This window comes from Delphinus delphis, chromosome 6, assembly GCF_949987515.2.
Source record: "Delphinus delphis chromosome 6, mDelDel1.2, whole genome shotgun sequence".
Lineage (NCBI taxonomy): Eukaryota > Metazoa > Chordata > Mammalia > Artiodactyla > Delphinidae > Delphinus > Delphinus delphis.
Genome location: NC_082688.1, coordinates 99,340,877 through 99,357,674, shown reverse-complemented (window position 1 = coordinate 99,357,674; position 16,798 = coordinate 99,340,877). Strand labels below are relative to the sequence as shown.

The following is a 16,798-nucleotide window of genomic DNA, read 5'->3' as shown; positions in this document are numbered from 1 at the left end:
CCAGGAGAGCCCCCGAAGGATATCTGCTGAATGATGTATTAATTTCCCACGACCCCCTTGTCCAGGGCCCCCAAGTTTAGAACCTTACTGTTCTTTGATCTCAACCCCCAGTCGAACTATTAGCAGTTATAGGGGGAGGGACACCCTCTCCTGCAGCTTCAAGAGAGCTGAAGACCCCCAGAGAGCCAGAGAATTCTGTCTGGAGTTGGAATATAAAACATAAGGTAAAAAATAAAATAAAATAAAGTAGAACATAAGGTGGGGTGGGAGACCCAAAAGTAAGGTGGTGGGAGAGGCACAGACAGGCAGCCTTCCTTCCCCATCCTGGAAGCAAATGTGCCGAGGACAGGCAACCATCTGATCGCCCTGCCGAAAATTCCACGTTAACTTTTCCCTGTGGCAGGGAGAGAAAAGGAAAGGAAACCCCGCAAGTACAGGCTGTTTCTAGAATTTCTCAGCTGGTCATGGAAACTCTGAGTCCCGGTCCCGTTGCTCACAATCTCTCTCAATGTGCCAACTGCACATATCCTGAAGTGCGGGGGTGGGGGGGGGGAGGGGCTCGTGGCCGCTGCCAAAAAGAGGGACTGGTGTGAGTGGCCAAGGTCACAGGCAGAATCTGGCCAGCAGAGCGGTGCACACCACGGTTTACCCATGGTCAAGGCCTCTGCCGTGGGACACACCTCCACGGCATCTGGTGGATGGCAGGGGGCGGCCGAGGCGGGAGGAACAGGAACGGGGACAGAATCTGTTCCTAGGGCTGGTCAGGCTGCCCCAGAGGGCACTTTGGCTGGCGGCCCGAGTCTGGGGGTGCAGGCGACTTTGTACTTTTTGCGCTTTTCTGGGAAAGGTGATGAGAACAGTTGTGGCTTGCTATCCCGGTTAACTCCCCAGACACCTGGTATCCGGAGAACTTGCCCAGCCTCTCAGAGGGGAAATGGTCAGCACTGAAATATACATATGCCAATCAATGTCACTGGCCGGCCTTCAGGAAGCAGGGGGAGAGGAGGAGAGGCGGGGAGGGAGTCCAGGGCCTTCTGCCGCTGGCTCGTCCCTGGTAGAGAAAGCCAGGCCAGCTTCCCTGCAGGCCAGCACGGCTCCACCTCGCCCCATGCCTCACGTACTCTGTGCTCTGAGAAAAGCGAGTCCTGGGGGTTGGCCGGGAGCCCTCTCGCTTCCAGGAAAGGAGGAGGGTAGCCTGCCGTACAGCCTGCTCCCTGGGATTTGCAGGGCTCTCCTGATTAGCAGGACACGCGTGCCCCACCTCACTTTCTCCCATACAAACCAAACTTTCAGGCTTCCAGTAAAAGTGAGACAAACAGTGGGTTTGGGTTTGGGTCTGGGTTCGGGTCTGCCCTCCCCCGCCTTTGGGAGAACAACCCAGAAATCCTGGGAGCCAGGGGGTAGAATGCAAGGCCTTCAGGTGAGCTGGCTGCCTCCCAGCACCCACCCAGCCCAACCTGACAGCAGGGCATAGGGAAAGACGGCAAGGGGAGAAGGAGACCTGCCTAGAAGGAAAGGAATCAGTGAGATCCAGGAGCAAGGTGGCCCAGGGCCAGTCCCTGCCCCCAGGGCTGCAGTCAACAAATATTTATTAAGAACTTACTACATTGGGATTGACATATATACACCAATATGTATAAAATGGATAACTAATAAGAACCTGCTGTATAAAAAAATAAATAAAATAAAATTCAAAAAATTTTTAAAATAAATATAAATAATAAAAATTTTTAAAAAAAGAACTTACTACACAATTTGTTAAACTACGCTTCTGAGAAATTTACTACTCCTACTATCTGTGGATAAGGATGCCAGCTTCGTAAGATTCTCACCAACGCTGAGTATTAAAATAGGATTCCAGGGCTTCCCCGGTGGCGCAGTGGTTGAGAGTCCACCTGCCGATGCAGGGGACACGGGTTCGTGCCCCGGTCCGGGAAGATCCCACATGAAATAGGATTCCCTCTTTGCCAAACAGGTTAAAAACCATTTTCATCATTCTTTTAATTTGCATTCCTTTGACTACCAGTGTGGCTAATTGCCTGTCACTCTCCTTTGCCCATTTTTGCTGACCCCCATTTATCTTTTTTTTTTAATTGGTGTACTTAAGAGTTCATCATATGGTAAAAATATTAACCTTTTGTCACATGTTACAAATACTCTTCCTAATTAGTCATCTGCCCTTTAATTTTATTAACTGGTCTTACAAAATTTTTAAGCAAAGTCAAATATATCCCACTTTTCCTACAAGGTTTCTGCTTTTAATATCATGCCTGGAAAACCCTTTCTCATCCTGAAATTACAGAAATATATACCTATTTTTTCTCACATTAAAAAAATTTAAATCTCTAAGTCATCTACAATTTAATTTGACATAGCGTGACACAGAGAATCTAACTTAAAAAAAAAAGCCAATTATCCCAATGTTTTTTAATCAACAGTCTATTGTCCTTGTAAACTTCAACTGTGGAAGAACCAGAGGTGAAGTCAACTACATCCTTTGCGCTAAGAAAGGCCACAGGTGGCTGTTCTGTTGGTGAAATCTAAGTGCAGGGCTGTGGTGCCATCTCTTTCTCTTCCTCCCTCCTGCTCAGAGGTACAGGCTCGACTACCACGAGAAGGAAGTCCTATGTGCTAAGGATGGCAGAGCAGAAAGATCCATTGAAGACAGCCTGGGTTCCTGCAGGCACCACTGAGCAGGAACCCAGCCTCCCACGGTTAATCGCCAGATGCTTTACCTGCTATTTGCCCAAAGCAGCCTTGACTGGACTCTGGTATTTGCATCTGAACACTCCTGTAACTCACCCACAATCCTTTCTTCCCTAATTTTATAATAATAAGAATTGCTAGGATTTATTGGTGTCTGCCAGGTACTGTGCTAAGCAATTTGTTTTCATTATCTCATTTATTCTTCTCAACAACCTTATTTTAGATTCCATAGTACTTCCTTAATTATAAGTATCAATGACAGCTTTTCAGAGCAGAAGAAGATACTGCATTAAATGTACACATTAAATGTACACATTAAATGTACACATCACTGAGACACCTCCCTATTTCAGAAACATGAAAATAAAACAAAAAAGCATTTTAAAATTGAGGAAATATGGTATCAATCCCATTTTACAGATGTGGATACTGAGGCTAAGAAGACTTGCTCAAAATCATACCACAACTAGTAATAAATAATACCACTGTTGTTTGCTAAATTCCTACATGTACTGAGGTCTGTTTTTGGACGTTTCTGGTCTGTTCTATTTATCTATCCTGTGTCAATGTCACATTTAATTTTTTATTTTTTCTGGTAAAGCAAGTTCAACTTCACTATTTTCTTTTAAAAATTGTTCTTGGCTATTCTTACACATTCATTCTTTCAGGAAAAACCTTTAAAAGTCATCTTATATGAAAAGACAACCCTCAGAATGGGAGAAAATATTTGCAAACGAAGCAACTGACAAAGGATTAATCTCCAAAATATACAAGCAGCTCATGCAGCTCAATATCAAAAAAACAAACAACCCAATCCAAAAATGGGCAGAAGACCTCAATAGACATTTCTCCAAAGAAGATATACAGATTGCCAACAAACACATGAAAGGATGCTCAACATCACTAATCATTAGAGAAATGCAAATCAAAACTACAATGAATGGGCTTCCCTGGTGGCGCAGTGGTTGAGAGAGTCCGCCTGCCGATGCAGGGGACACGGGTTCGTGCTCCGGTCCAGGAAGATCCCACATGCCGCAGAACGGCTGGGCCTGCAAGCCATGGCCGCTGAGCCTGTGCGTCCGGAGCCTGTGCTCCGCAACGGGAGAGGCCACAATAGTGAGAGGCCCGTGTATCGCAAAACAAACAAACAAAAAAAACTACAATGAAGTATCACCTCACACCAGTCAGAATGGCCAACATCAAAAAATCTACAAACAATAAATGCTGGAGAGGGTGTGGAGAAAAGGGAGCCCTCTTGCACTGTTGGTGGGAATGTAAATTGGTTCAGCCACTATGGAGAACAGTACGGAGGTTCCTCAAAAAACTAAAAATAGAACTGCCATATGACCCAGCAATCCCACTACTGGGCATATACCCTAAGGAACCATAATTCAAAGAGTCATGTACCACACTGTTCACTGAAGCAGGACATGGAAGCAACCTAAGTGTCCATCGACAGATGAATGGCTACAGAAGACGTGGCACATATATACAATGGAATCTTACTCAGCCATAAAAAGAAACGAAATTGAGTTATTTGTAGTGAGGTGGATGGACCTAGAGACTGTCATACAGAGTGAAGTCAGTCAGAAAGAGAAAAACAAATACCGTATGCTAACACATATATATGGAATCTAAAAAAAAAAAAAAGGTTCTGAAGAACCTAGGGGCAGGACAGGAATAAAGATGCAGACATAGAGAATGGACTTGAGGACATGGGGAGGGGGAAGGGTAAGCTGGGACGAATTGAGAGAGTGGCATGGACATATATACACTACTAAATGTAAAATAGATACCTAGTGGGAAGCAGCCGCATAGCCCAGGGAGATCAGCTCGGTGCTTTGTGCCCACCTAGAGGGGTGGGATAGGGAGGGTGGGAGGGAGATGCAAGAGGGAGGAGACATGGGGATGTATGTATATGCATAGCTGGCTCACTTTGTTATACAGCAGAAACTAACACACCACTGTAAAGCAATTATACTCCAATAAAGATGTTAAAAAAATAAATAAATAAAGTCATCTTATAAAGTCCCAATACTGTGGAAATTCATCCCATGGAAATTATCCTGAATGGGGGTATTCAGCTTTAAGGAATTTGATAGAAGTGCATGTTCAACAACAAATATCTATCAAGTACAAACTTTTGTGGGCACAGGGAATAAAACAATGACCAAAAAGACAAAAATCCCTACCCTCCTGGAGCTTGCATTCCTTCAGGGCTCATAATAGTGAAAAACTGCAAGCAATCTAAACATACAATAGAAGGGGATTGCTAAAGTAAGGTAATCCATACAATAAAATATATGAAGTTCAAGTCAGAGATTAAGAGCTTAGGGTCTGAATGCGACAGACCTCAGTGCGGATCCTGAATCTGTATTTACTAGGCTTTGAGTCAAGTCACTACTTCAAGACTTATTTTCCTCCTACAAGAAAACAAAGCTACTAACGGTCTCTCCCTCAGAGCAACTGAGAAAATTAAATGAGATACTGAGTATAAATACAGTGCCTGATACACAGTAATTGCTCAATAAATGTTAGTATTTGGTGAAACAACAAAGGATTAATCTCCAAAATATACAAACAGCTCAGGGAGCTCAATATCAAAAAAACCCAGACAATCCAGTTAAAAAATGGGCCGAAGACCTAATTAGACATTTCACCAAGGAAGACATACAGATGGCCAAGGGGCACATGAAAAGATGCTCAACATCACTAATTATTAGAGAAATACAAAATCAAAATTACAATGAAGTATCACCTCACGCCGGTCAGAATGGCCATTATCCAAAAAGCTAGAAGCAATAAATGCTGGAAAAGGTGTGGTGAAAAGGGAACCCTCCTACACTGTTGGTGAGAATGTAGACTGATGTAACCACTATGGAAAACAGTATGGAGGTTCCTTAAAAAACTAAAAATAGAACTACCATATGACCCAGCAATCCCACTACTGGACATATACCCTGAGAAAACCATAATTCAAAAAGAGTCATGTACCACAATGTTCATTGCAGCTCTATTTACAATAGCCAGGACATGGAACCAACCTAAGTGTCCATTGACAGATGAATGGATAAAGAAGATGTGGCACACACATACAATGGAATATTACTCAGCCATAGAAAGGAATGGAATTGAGTTATTTGTAGTGAGGTGGATGGACCCAGAGTCTGTCATACAGAGTGAAGTCAGTCAGAAAGAGAAAACGAATACCATACGCTAACGCATATATATGGAATCTAAAAACGAAAAATGGTACTAATGAACCTAGTTGCAGGGCAGGAATAAAGAGGTAGACACAGAAAATGGACTTGAGGACATGGGGTGGGAGCAGAAGTGAGGGTAGCATCAACATATATACACTACCGAATGTAAAACACTTGGCTGGTGGGAAGCAGCAGCACAGCACAGGGAGATCCGCTTGGTGCTTTGCGATGACCAAGAGGGGTGGGATAGGGAGGGTGGGAGGGAGGCTCAAGAGGGAGGGGATATGGGGACAGGTGTATGCATATGGCTGATGCGCTTTGTTGTGGAACAGAAACTAACACGGTATTGTGAAGCAATTATACTCCAATAAAGAGCTATTAAAAAAAAAAAAGTATTTGGGGGAATGACATGGAAAGATGTTCACATGTTAAGTGAAAAAAAAAAGTCTACAAAACTATGTACAGCAGACCAGTTTTCCTTAAAATGTATGCATTCATAGAAAAAATTAAAAATATATAACAAACTGTTATTTCTTCGTGGTGAGTTTAATGGTAACTTCTGTTATCTTTTTATTAGTCTGCAGTTTCTACAATGAACTCGCATTACTTTAAGAAGGTTAAGGGAGTTTCCTGCTTGCTCTAGTGGTTAGGATTTGGCATGCTGTCACTGCTGTGGCTATAGGGTTCAATACCTGGTTGGGGGAACTGAGATCCTGCAAGTTGGGCAGGGCAGCCAAAAAAAAAAAAAGAAGAAAGTTCATTTTAGAGTTCAATTAGGAAACGGGGAAGGCTTTTTTTTTTTAATTTATTTTTGGCTGCATTGGGTCTTCATTACTGCACATGTGCTTTCTCTAGTTGCAGAGAGCGGGGGCCACTCTTCGTTGCAGTGCGTGGGCTTCTCATTGTGGTGGCTTCTCTTCGTTGCAGTGTGCGGGCTTCTCATTGTGGTGGCTTCTCTTGTTGCGGAGCACGGGCTCTAGAGTGCAGGCTCAGTAGCTGTGGCGCATGGCTTAGTTGCTCTGCGGCATGTGGGATCTTCCCGGACCAGAGCTCGAACCCGTGTCCCCTCCATTGGCAGGTGGATTCGTAACCACTGTGCCGCCAGGGAAGCCCAGGAAAGGCTTAATGATGACCAAGTGGAAGCCTTTTCTCTCCCCTTTTTAAAGATCTTCACTTGAAGTCTGGAGGTGGATTCCAGTCCTAATCTGCCATGGGCTGGACTTCATGTGTTCCTGGTACCCCAACCTGGCTGCCCCAGTGAGCAGGGCCTCACCTCAGTTCTCCTGAATCAGAGCTTCCTGGGTGAGATCCAGGTATCTGTATGCGCAGTTCTGACAGATCAACCTGGCTCTTGTCTGGTGCACTGGTCTGACATTTCAGTCTAGTCAGGACTGCTGGACTAGACACAGACTAGCTCCAACACTCTGTGATTTACAGAAACTCTTTGAAGTCAGTTCCCCCTCTCTGCCAAATGGGTACTACAATCTCTGCCCTGCCCTTCCTACAGGGACATTAACACTCAGTGAAAACTCCTTGCACAGAGATGAACTGTTGGCATTGCAAAGTGTCTAGCATGTAGGGACTCTGAAGCCAGAGTCCTCAATCATTTATACTCACCTGGCTCTCAGATCTGTGTCAACACGAGGGGAGAAGGCAGCCTGAGGCTGGGCCCTTGCCTCCTGAACAGCCAGGCCTGCTCTCTGACTCTGGTCAAAAAACAAATCTCCCTTCTCTTTTGCAGCTCTGTGAACCACAGTTTACAAAGCACAGTTCCCCCCATCCTGAGCGTAGTGGGTTGAATAATACCCCCACAAAACCTCAATAAGGTCTACCCAAAACCTCAGAATGGAACCTTATTGAAAATTATGGTCTTTGCAGATATAATGATTTAAGGATCTCAGAGATGAAGTCATCTTGGATTTAGGGTAGTCCCTAAATCCAATGATGACTATGTTTATAAGATAAAGGAGAGGGAGATTTGGACACAGAGACACACAGAGGAGAAGACCATGTGAAGACAGAGGCAGAGATGGGAGTGATGCTGCCACAAGCCAAGGAACACTTGGAGCCACCAGAAGCTGGAAGAGGCAAGGAAGGATTCCCCCTAGAGCCTTCAGAGTGAATGTGGCCTTGCTGACCCCTTGATTTCGACCTTCTGACCTCCAGATCTAATAAATTTCTGTTGTTTTAAGCCACAGAGTGGGGTCATTTGTTAGGGTGGCCTTAGGAAACTAATACTTTGATGATGGAATTAAGGCTCGATAACTTTTATCTGAGACTCTCTTGCTATGGTTGGCAAAATTCCAAGATGGCCCCCAATGACCCTTGTCTTTGTGTATGGGCAGGACCTGAAAATGAGATATCATTCCTGTTATTAGGTTACATTATCTTCCAAAAGGGATTTTGCTGGTATCAGCTGACCAAATTAGTTGACCTTAAGATAGAGAAATGATCCTGTATGGGTCAGAACTAATCAGGTGATAGGCTCCTCCTGGCGAAAGGGATTTGAACCAGAGAAGGATTCAACATGAGAGTAACTTTTCCAGTGTGGAAGTCCAGCAGACCCCGATTTAACCAAGTGATCCAGGAAAACATCACTAGTAATGAGACATCAACATCATGAATGCCTTGATACGATGCTCTTAAAAGGATGCAACATCATTTTTGTGATATTCTTGCTAAAAATGCATGACCTTATGCTAAGGAAGAAAGATAGAGGAATGGTTACAGATTGAAGGTGACTAAAGAGAAATAACAACTAAATGCAACATGGGATGGCAGACTGGATCCTGGGACAGAAGAAAGATATCAGCGAAAATATTGGTAAAATTTAAGTAAGGCCTGTAGTTTAAAGTTTTGTACCAATGTTGATTTCCTGTTCTTGATAATTATACTATGGAGTGAGGGATGTAAAGGAACCCTGCTATATTCTTTGCAACTTTTAAGTCTAAAATTAGTTTTTAAAAAAAGGTTTAAAATGAAAGGAAATGATTGAGCAGATTAACAGAGGTTGCCTCAGGGCCACAGGATTAGACTTCTCCCATACTTCTTTATACTTGTCAGTAAGTATGCATTACTCTCGATATCAGTGGCAGGAGGTTGGATGGAGTAAGTGGACTGGTGCAAAGGATGTAGATTTGGGGCCACTGGAGTTGCTCTGGATAAGAGCAGGCTAGACCCCAAGACACCACTGCTGAAACGAGCAGCAAGTCTTTGATAGAGAAACAGCTAAGACTTAGAGAATATTGGTACCTTAGACCCCAGAGCCCTTCAAAATAACTGGATCCAACCTAAATTTCTAGCCACGTCACTTGCTCTTTCCTCTAACAGCCACCCTGACCTAGGGTGACCACCCCTGCCCCAGGAATATACATCTCAGTGCCATTATCCACACAACTCTCCCGGCCAGGAGCCCTCCCTCTCCTCTTAGCTTTCAAAACTTAGCTCAATTCCACCTCTACGAAGCCTTCCCAGACCACTCCTGCCCCCCATCGCCTTGCCTTCTACCTGCCTCTTTAAGTATCTCTTGTCTGTTCCACTCAATGGAGCTTAACGAATGCCACCGATCTCATGTTAAGTTTCCATATGTACTCAGCTCATCCCCACACATATTTTACAAGCCTCTTTGGAACAGAGACAGTGTTTGCCTGTCTTCATGGAGCGGGAGCTCTCTCAGCTGAGCTCTGCTGGCTGGGCCCATCCCTGCAGCAAAGAGGCCCCCTCTGCTGTCACCAGTCCAGGATTCATTGACCAAGAGTCTGTTGTGTCTCTTCCCAAACTCCTTCTTTTTTCTTTTTTTAAATAAATTTTATTGATTTTTGGTTGTGTTGGGCCTTCGTTGCTGCACGCGGCCTTTCTCTAGTTGCGGCGGGTGCTACTCTTCGTTGCAGTGGGCAGGCTTCTCATTGTGGTGGCTTCTCTTGTTGCAGAGCTCGGGCTATAGGCACACAGGCTTCAGTAATTATGGCTTGTGGGCTCTAGAGCGCAGGCTCAGTAGTTGTGGTGCACGGGGGCTTAGCTGCTTCGCGGCATGTGGGATCTTCCCGGACCAGGGATCAAACCCGTGTCCCCTGCATTGGCAGGCAGATTCTTAACCACTGCACCACCAGGGAAGTCCATTCCCAAACTTCTTTATGCCAGTTGTTTGCTTTTATGATTCTGATTTAATTAAATAGTAACTGAAATATAAACGGAGAAAAAGTTTTGATTTCTACAAAAATGAAACTAAGTGATCTAGAAGAGCAATTCTGAAACTGTGGTCTTAGATGACACCTAGGGTCACTGAGACTGTTTCAGGTCTGCAAGGTAAAAACTAGTTTTATTACAAAATTAAGATGTTAAAAGCTTTTTCATGCTCATTTTTGAGGCTAAATGAAGTGTGATGAATGTGTGCCTATGCAGTCTTAAGTTTTCTGAAAACTTCTAAGGTAGAAGTTTAGGGTATGAATGTGTGTGTTCTCAGAGATTAACTCAGTTTGTTTTCAGAGATCAACTCGGTTTGTCCACCGAGTATTTACCAGCAAAGGTATGCTATACCTATTTTAACCTGTTATCTCATTATTATCTAATAAATCATTATTTTGAAATCCTGAAGATGCACAAAAATGTAAAAATAATGCCACTTTTTCCTCGACTTTTTTTTTATTTTGGAAAGTTATTTTTCATAAAAATATGAGTTTTATGTTAACATGTAATGACCTTTATTTTATTCATTTAAAATAGTGAATGAATAAACAACTTTTTATATGTTTTAATTTTTAACATGGTAAATAATAGATATAGCCAATAAATGAAAGACAATATTAAGGAATCCTAGGATCAGAACGTTTGAGAACTGCTTATCTAGAAAGATGTGTTACAAATGGAAAAAAAAAAGATTAAATTAGGTGTGTGCATTAAAAAAGTAGAATTCTGCACATGGACTGGCTTGCAAATGTCTTAAATTCTTGCTCTATTATTATTATTCTGTTTGTTTGTTTTTTGCAGTACGGGCCTCTCACTGTTGTGGCCTCTCCCGTTGTGGAGTGCTCCGGACACGCAGGCTCAGTGGCCATGGCTCACGGGCCCAGCCGCTCCGCGGCATGTGGGATCTTCCCGGACCGGGGCAGGAACCCGTGTCCCCTGCATCGGCAGGCGGACTCACAACCACTGCGCCACCAGGGAAGCCGTATTATTATTTTTTAATGGAGACTAATTAACAGATGTATATATGCTGTCACCCAGCAATCTCACTTCTGAGAATTTCTTCTGTAGTCATTTGTAAAGTTATTCACTGTAGCACTGTACGTAATGACAAAACACTGGAAACAACCCAAGTTGGGGGAAAGAGGGAGGCAACATATGTTGGTTTAAAAATCACTTTTGCTTTCCTATTCTGGAATAATATGCAGCTATAGTAAAAGAATAATAAAAGTATTTCTGTGCCGATGGGGAAAGATCTAGAATAGTTGCTAGGTGAAAAAAGCAAGGTGCTAAACAATGCCTAAAATGTTAACTTACAGCATTTGTAAAAATGGGGTGGGATGGGCAGAGGTGAGACTCTTCACTGTATGGGGTGAGGGGGGGGGTGTAGTTGCTTTTTCAACTTTTTTATCCTCCTGATCTTTGAACTATGTGAATATATAGCCTAGTGAAAAAATTTTTTTCCATTAAAAATTTTTTTCTTCCAGTTTTATTGAGATATAATTGACATACGGGGAAAAAAATTTAATAAAAGAAAAGAAACAAAAAAAAATCACAGGTGTGATTTTTATATACAAACAATTTGCAAGTTTAATTAGGGGACCTAGAGACCCAAAGAAAAAGGCTTAGCCCTAAATCAAGCTTTGGCAAATAAAGATATATGCACATTGGGGATGGGGGAACTGGATGAAGGCAGCCAAAAGGTACAAACTTCCAGTTATAAGAAAAATAAGTACTAGGGAAGTAATGTACAACACGGTAAATATAATTAACACTGCTGTAGGTTATATATGAAAGTTGAGAGTTAAATCTTAAGAGTTCTCATCACAAGGAAATAAATTTCTTCTCTATTTCTTTAATCTTTTCTCTCTATGAGATGATGTATGTTCATTACATTTACTGTGGTACTCATTTCATAACTGTATATAAATCAAACCATTATGCTGTACACCTTACACTTACACAGTGCTGTATGTCAGTTATATCTCAATAAAACTGGAAGAAAAAACTGGAAGAAAAAAATGCATGCACGTTTTTAAGGAAAAATGAATTGTTTAAAACATGGATTTAAAAAAAAAAATTCCCAACGTTTAGCTGACATTTTTTTTTTTTTTTTTGCGGCACGTGGGCCTCTCACTGTTGTGGCCTCTCCCGTTGCGGAGCGCAGGCTCAGCGGCCATGGCTCACGGGCCCAGCCGCCCCGCAGCATGTGGGATCCTCCCGGACCGGGGCACGAACCTGTGTCCCCTGCATCGGCAGGCGGACTCCCAACCACTGCGCCACCAGGGAAGCCCCTGACATATTTTATTAATTACTAATTCTGAGTGCACTGAGTAAGAGCCTCTAGGGACCCAATGGTAATAAATTCAGGACAGTCACATTCTCATTCCACCAAACCCCAGGACTCTCCTGGGCCTGAGGCTGGAGGAAGGTTAGGAGGTCCGATGATGCAGTCAGATCTGAGGCAGGGAATCTGGTTTCCCACATAGGGGCATGCCAAGCGCTCTCTCCAGGCTGATTCTGTGGCCACCTTCCCTCCCACAGGGGGCTCTGCCTCTGGATCTCACTCGGGGCCCAAGAAGGGGTCCCCCCTGGGAGCCTCGATGGCCAAAATAAGGGTGAGAACAAGGCAGCTGGGCCTCGGAGACCTTGTGGTGAGGTTACCCTTCTTTCCCCCAGGAGGGCAAGAGGCCCCTGGCTGGCGGTAGACTCTGGACTCCTTATCTGCAGGCATTCTGCCAGCCCGCCAGCCTCGAGGTCAGCAAAGTCCCATTGTAGACATCAAGAGTCCTGCCTGGGGCCCCATCACCATGACCCTTCTTCAGCCTCTCCCCACCCTCCTAGGTCTCCAGGGAGTCAGGAAGAGAGGGGAGAAGACTCCTCCAGAAGAAATTTCTATCCACACAAGCAGAGAACTTCCCAAATAAGCACAGGGACAACTGGCTCCTTTTTCTTCATGTTTTCAAGGAAAAGTCTAGAGGGGCTTCCCTGGTGGCGCAATGGTTGAGAGTCCGCCTGCCAATGCAGGGGACACGGGTTCGTGCCCTGGTCCGGGAAGATCCCACATCCCACATGCCGCAGAGCGGCTGGGCCCGTGAGCCATGGCCGCTGAGCCTGCGCATCCGGAGCCTGTGCTCCGCAACAGGAGAGACCACAACAGTGAGAGGCCCGCGTACCGCAAAAAAAAGAAAGAAAGAAAAAAAAAAAACTCTAGGATTATCAGCAATTTTATCATCACACTTAGGAATAAAAACTGCACCTTTCTTTGGTCCTCTCAATCAAGCCTCTTGGCCACTAGCAAACAATGTGACTTGCAAACACCAGTTAACCTCTCTAGATCCAGTTTCTTTAGTTGTAAAACAAAGGGCCTAGACTCGAAGATTCCCGAAGTCCCTCCAGTTCAATATCCTATCATGGGTGGTTCTGCAAAACGCTTAAGCGTTATTTTCTGCAGGCATCAAGTACGAAAAGGCTGAATTATTCTGGAGGAGATCCCGATTTCCAGACATATGGCACTGCCACTTAGATCGCAAGATCCTGTAAATATTGGACATGGATTGATGGTCCTCCTGGAATTGAGTGAGGTGTGAACAGGTAAGGAAGAGAAGATGGTGTAAGGGGTTTGAAAACCGAACCAGTCCAATGACTGATAATTTACTGTGCGTGCGCATGCGCGCAGATACACACGCAGTGTTAAGTCCTACCCGCCTATTATCAGCCCGGAAACTGAGTATCTCCGTTACCTGAAAGAATCAAAGTAGCTCCCAAAACCAAAGGTTGAAAAAAAGTCTTTGTGGGACAGTGAATATGTGGAACAATCCCTAGCAGGCCACTGAAAAGAAGTCTATCCGGAAAGACATGGAAATTGCGTCCATGTTCCCAAGGAGGTGATGAATCAACCCTACGTCTGGGCTCATACCATTCCTACAACCCAACCTACCTATCAGCTCCTGGGACCCCTAAATAATCCACTCCATCCCAGAGAAGATGATGATAATGATGATGTAGATGATCACAAACCTCTACTATGCTCCAGGCACAACCACAACATGATGCACAGCAGTGAGGACAGGTCTACAGAAGTTAAGAAATGTCTCCTGGGGGCTTCCCTGGTGGCGCAGTGGTTGACAGTCTGCCTGCCGACGCAGGGGACACGGGTTCGTGCCCCGGTCCGGGAAGATCCCACATGCCGCGGAGCGGCTGGGCCCATGAGCCATGGCCGCTGAGCCTGCGCGTCCGGAGCCTGTGCTCCGCAACGGGAGGCCACAGCAGTGAAAGGCCCGCGTACCGCCAAAAAAAAAAAAAGAAATGTCTCCTGCTGGAGAGTGATGGGGCCAGGATGTGAACAGATTTACCTGGCTCAAAAGCCTGGAATTCTCCTGTCACCTTATACCATCTCTAGTAGAGTGCTGTCTTCTCTGAACTTGACCAAACACAACAGTGTGACCTCTCTTGTGCTGCTACCTTACTCTTCATGTATGGATGTTCTTTCTCCCCCCCAACAAGTGTCTCCAGGAGCCAGGCCCCATCCCCTCTTTGCACTCTCCAGTGGCCAAGTGCAGAGCCAAGCACAGACCAGGCACTGTATATTTACATACTGAAGTGATGAAATACTGAGAGTCACGGGGCCCTGGTACCTCAACGTAGTCTTCTTGCCTAAATGACAAGGCCAATCATTCTGTTTGGTGCTCTCTAGTCATACCTGCAACCCAGGAGGAGCACCACTAGTCTATATAGTGGCTATCACACAATTTATGAAAAACTCATCTCTGAGCCTCCAACAGGAAATGGAATATGCAGTTTTCAATTTCAGGTGCTAAAAGTTATGATTCTCGACATTCTTTCTCTTGCTTCATTAAGTTTCTCTCAGTTTTTATGTCTCTTGTTTTAAGAGTTAAGGATTAATCGTAGATGCTATGGGTAAGAGACCACAGATCTAATCTGACTCCTTCTTCCAGACACAGGGCAAGTTAGGAGCAGAGTTGGGACAGAGGCCAGGAAGCCAGGCCAGTACCCACCACATTACCACCACCACTTCCCAGCAGCCGACCTAACTGGCCTGGGGTTCTTAGGAAAGAGTGACTCCAGACAAAAGCAAGCCCAGGGAAGCTCCAGGAGGAAGGGTCAGGTCAAAGCTGCTCCTCCCCCCACCCTTTCTTAGGCCCCCAGGAGAGCCCTCAGCCACTCTCCAAATCATGCTCACATACTCATGGACACCCAGGCCCTAGCAGACTCTAGATCCTCAAAACTGAAGCCACAAGCCAGAGCTGCGGAAAATTTCTTGACTCAATTGGACCCCAGGATCACACTGTAAATTGCTTGGATGGTATTTTTTCCCATTGCCCCAACCCACCAAAAGAGGGCAGCCTGAGCCAGACCACCTAACCCGGTCGGTGGGGACCAAAAATAGCTAAAAAGCCATGCCCACGGGATAAGCCAGGTCGGAGTTTAGTTAGTCCCTCCTTTGCCATCCTCCAGCTCCTGCTCCGGGCCAGCCGGAAGATACGGGTCATTTATCTCCAGCTGGGAGGCGGTCTGGCCAGGGTGGGGTGAGGGACTCAGTTCCTGAAAAGCAAAGTCCAGACACCAGTGCACCATCAGAGCCGCCCCGTGCGCTGCCCACCAGATTTGCCCATCTACTCTGATTTTTCTGAGCCCGAGTTTATGGGCTCCAGGAAACCTCTCAGTCTTTTAGTGCGGCTATCGACATCCTGCTCCGGCTCCCACATCCCGCGCTCTTCAGCCAAAGGGACCGTGGCTGCGCCTTTTCTTGCCTCGCCACGAAGTAACCCTCGTCGTGGCACCGCGGCCAGGTAGCCAGGTGTCGCCTCCATCCAGCGTCCCGGTCCGCATGCGGGTGCGCCGGAGCGACTCCCGAAACCGCTGCCGGCCTCGGGGTCCTCTGCGCAGCCGTGCCCCCACCCCCACCCGGTGACCCCGAGCCCCGGAGGCGCACTGCTCCCGCGCGCGATGCCCTATCCCCGGGGCACGGAGCCGCCCCTCCCGCACGCCCTCCGCACCTCACCTGAAGCTGGGCGGACGCCACCTGGCCCGGCGCACCCTCACAAACCAGGCCCTCGGGCGGCCCGAAGCAGCAGCAGCAGCAGCAGCACCAGCGCAGCTAGGTCGGCGCGCCCGCGCAGGGAGCCCGCCTGCCCTCTCCCCCAGGCCTGCGTCCTTCCCCCGCGCGGCGCGCATGCCCCGCTATATACCCTGCGCGTCACGGCCGGGCCCGCCCCCGCTCTCGCCCCGCCCCGCCCCCGCCCCACCCCACTCTCCCCAGGGCCTGCCACGTGGGGCCCTGGCTGGCTGTAGGGCTACGTGTGTGAGCTGACTGCCAGCCGCCCGCTAGACCCGACCAGCGCTTGGCTTGCCCAGGCTTGCGGGGCGAGCCAGCGCACTTCTGCGCCTAGCCCGCCGAGAGCCTAGCTTCATCTCGTAACCCTGCCGCGAATTCCATCCCACAGGCTCCTCCTTCCGCTGGAAACCTCCCATTAAGACCTTTCTCTCCTTACGTGGGAAGTTCTCACAACCCGGCCTCCATCTCCTCGGAGTAACACTGCTACCCATCTAATATGTATGTGTGTGTGTGTGTGTGTGTGTGTGTGTGTGTGTGTATATATATATATATATATATATATATATATATATATATATACATCTGAACACTTTTGATTAATGTAAAAAGCTCGATTCTGAAATACTCC

The 16,798-nt window shown here is 46.1% G+C and overlaps 1 protein-coding gene across 3 annotated transcripts in view; it reads right to left on the bottom strand.

The window, feature by feature from the left end:
- Positions 1 to 16,291, bottom strand: part of SLC39A14 (solute carrier family 39 member 14) — a 47,946-nt gene extending 31,655 nt beyond the window's left edge. For all 3 annotated transcript variants that reach the window (XM_060015140.1, XM_060015141.1, XM_060015142.1), the window contains exon 1: positions 16,117 to 16,291. The gene's annotated coding sequence lies outside the window, so the exon portion shown is untranslated. The remainder of the gene's footprint in view (positions 1 to 16,116) is intronic.
- Between the last annotated feature and the right edge of the window lie 507 nt (positions 16,292 to 16,798).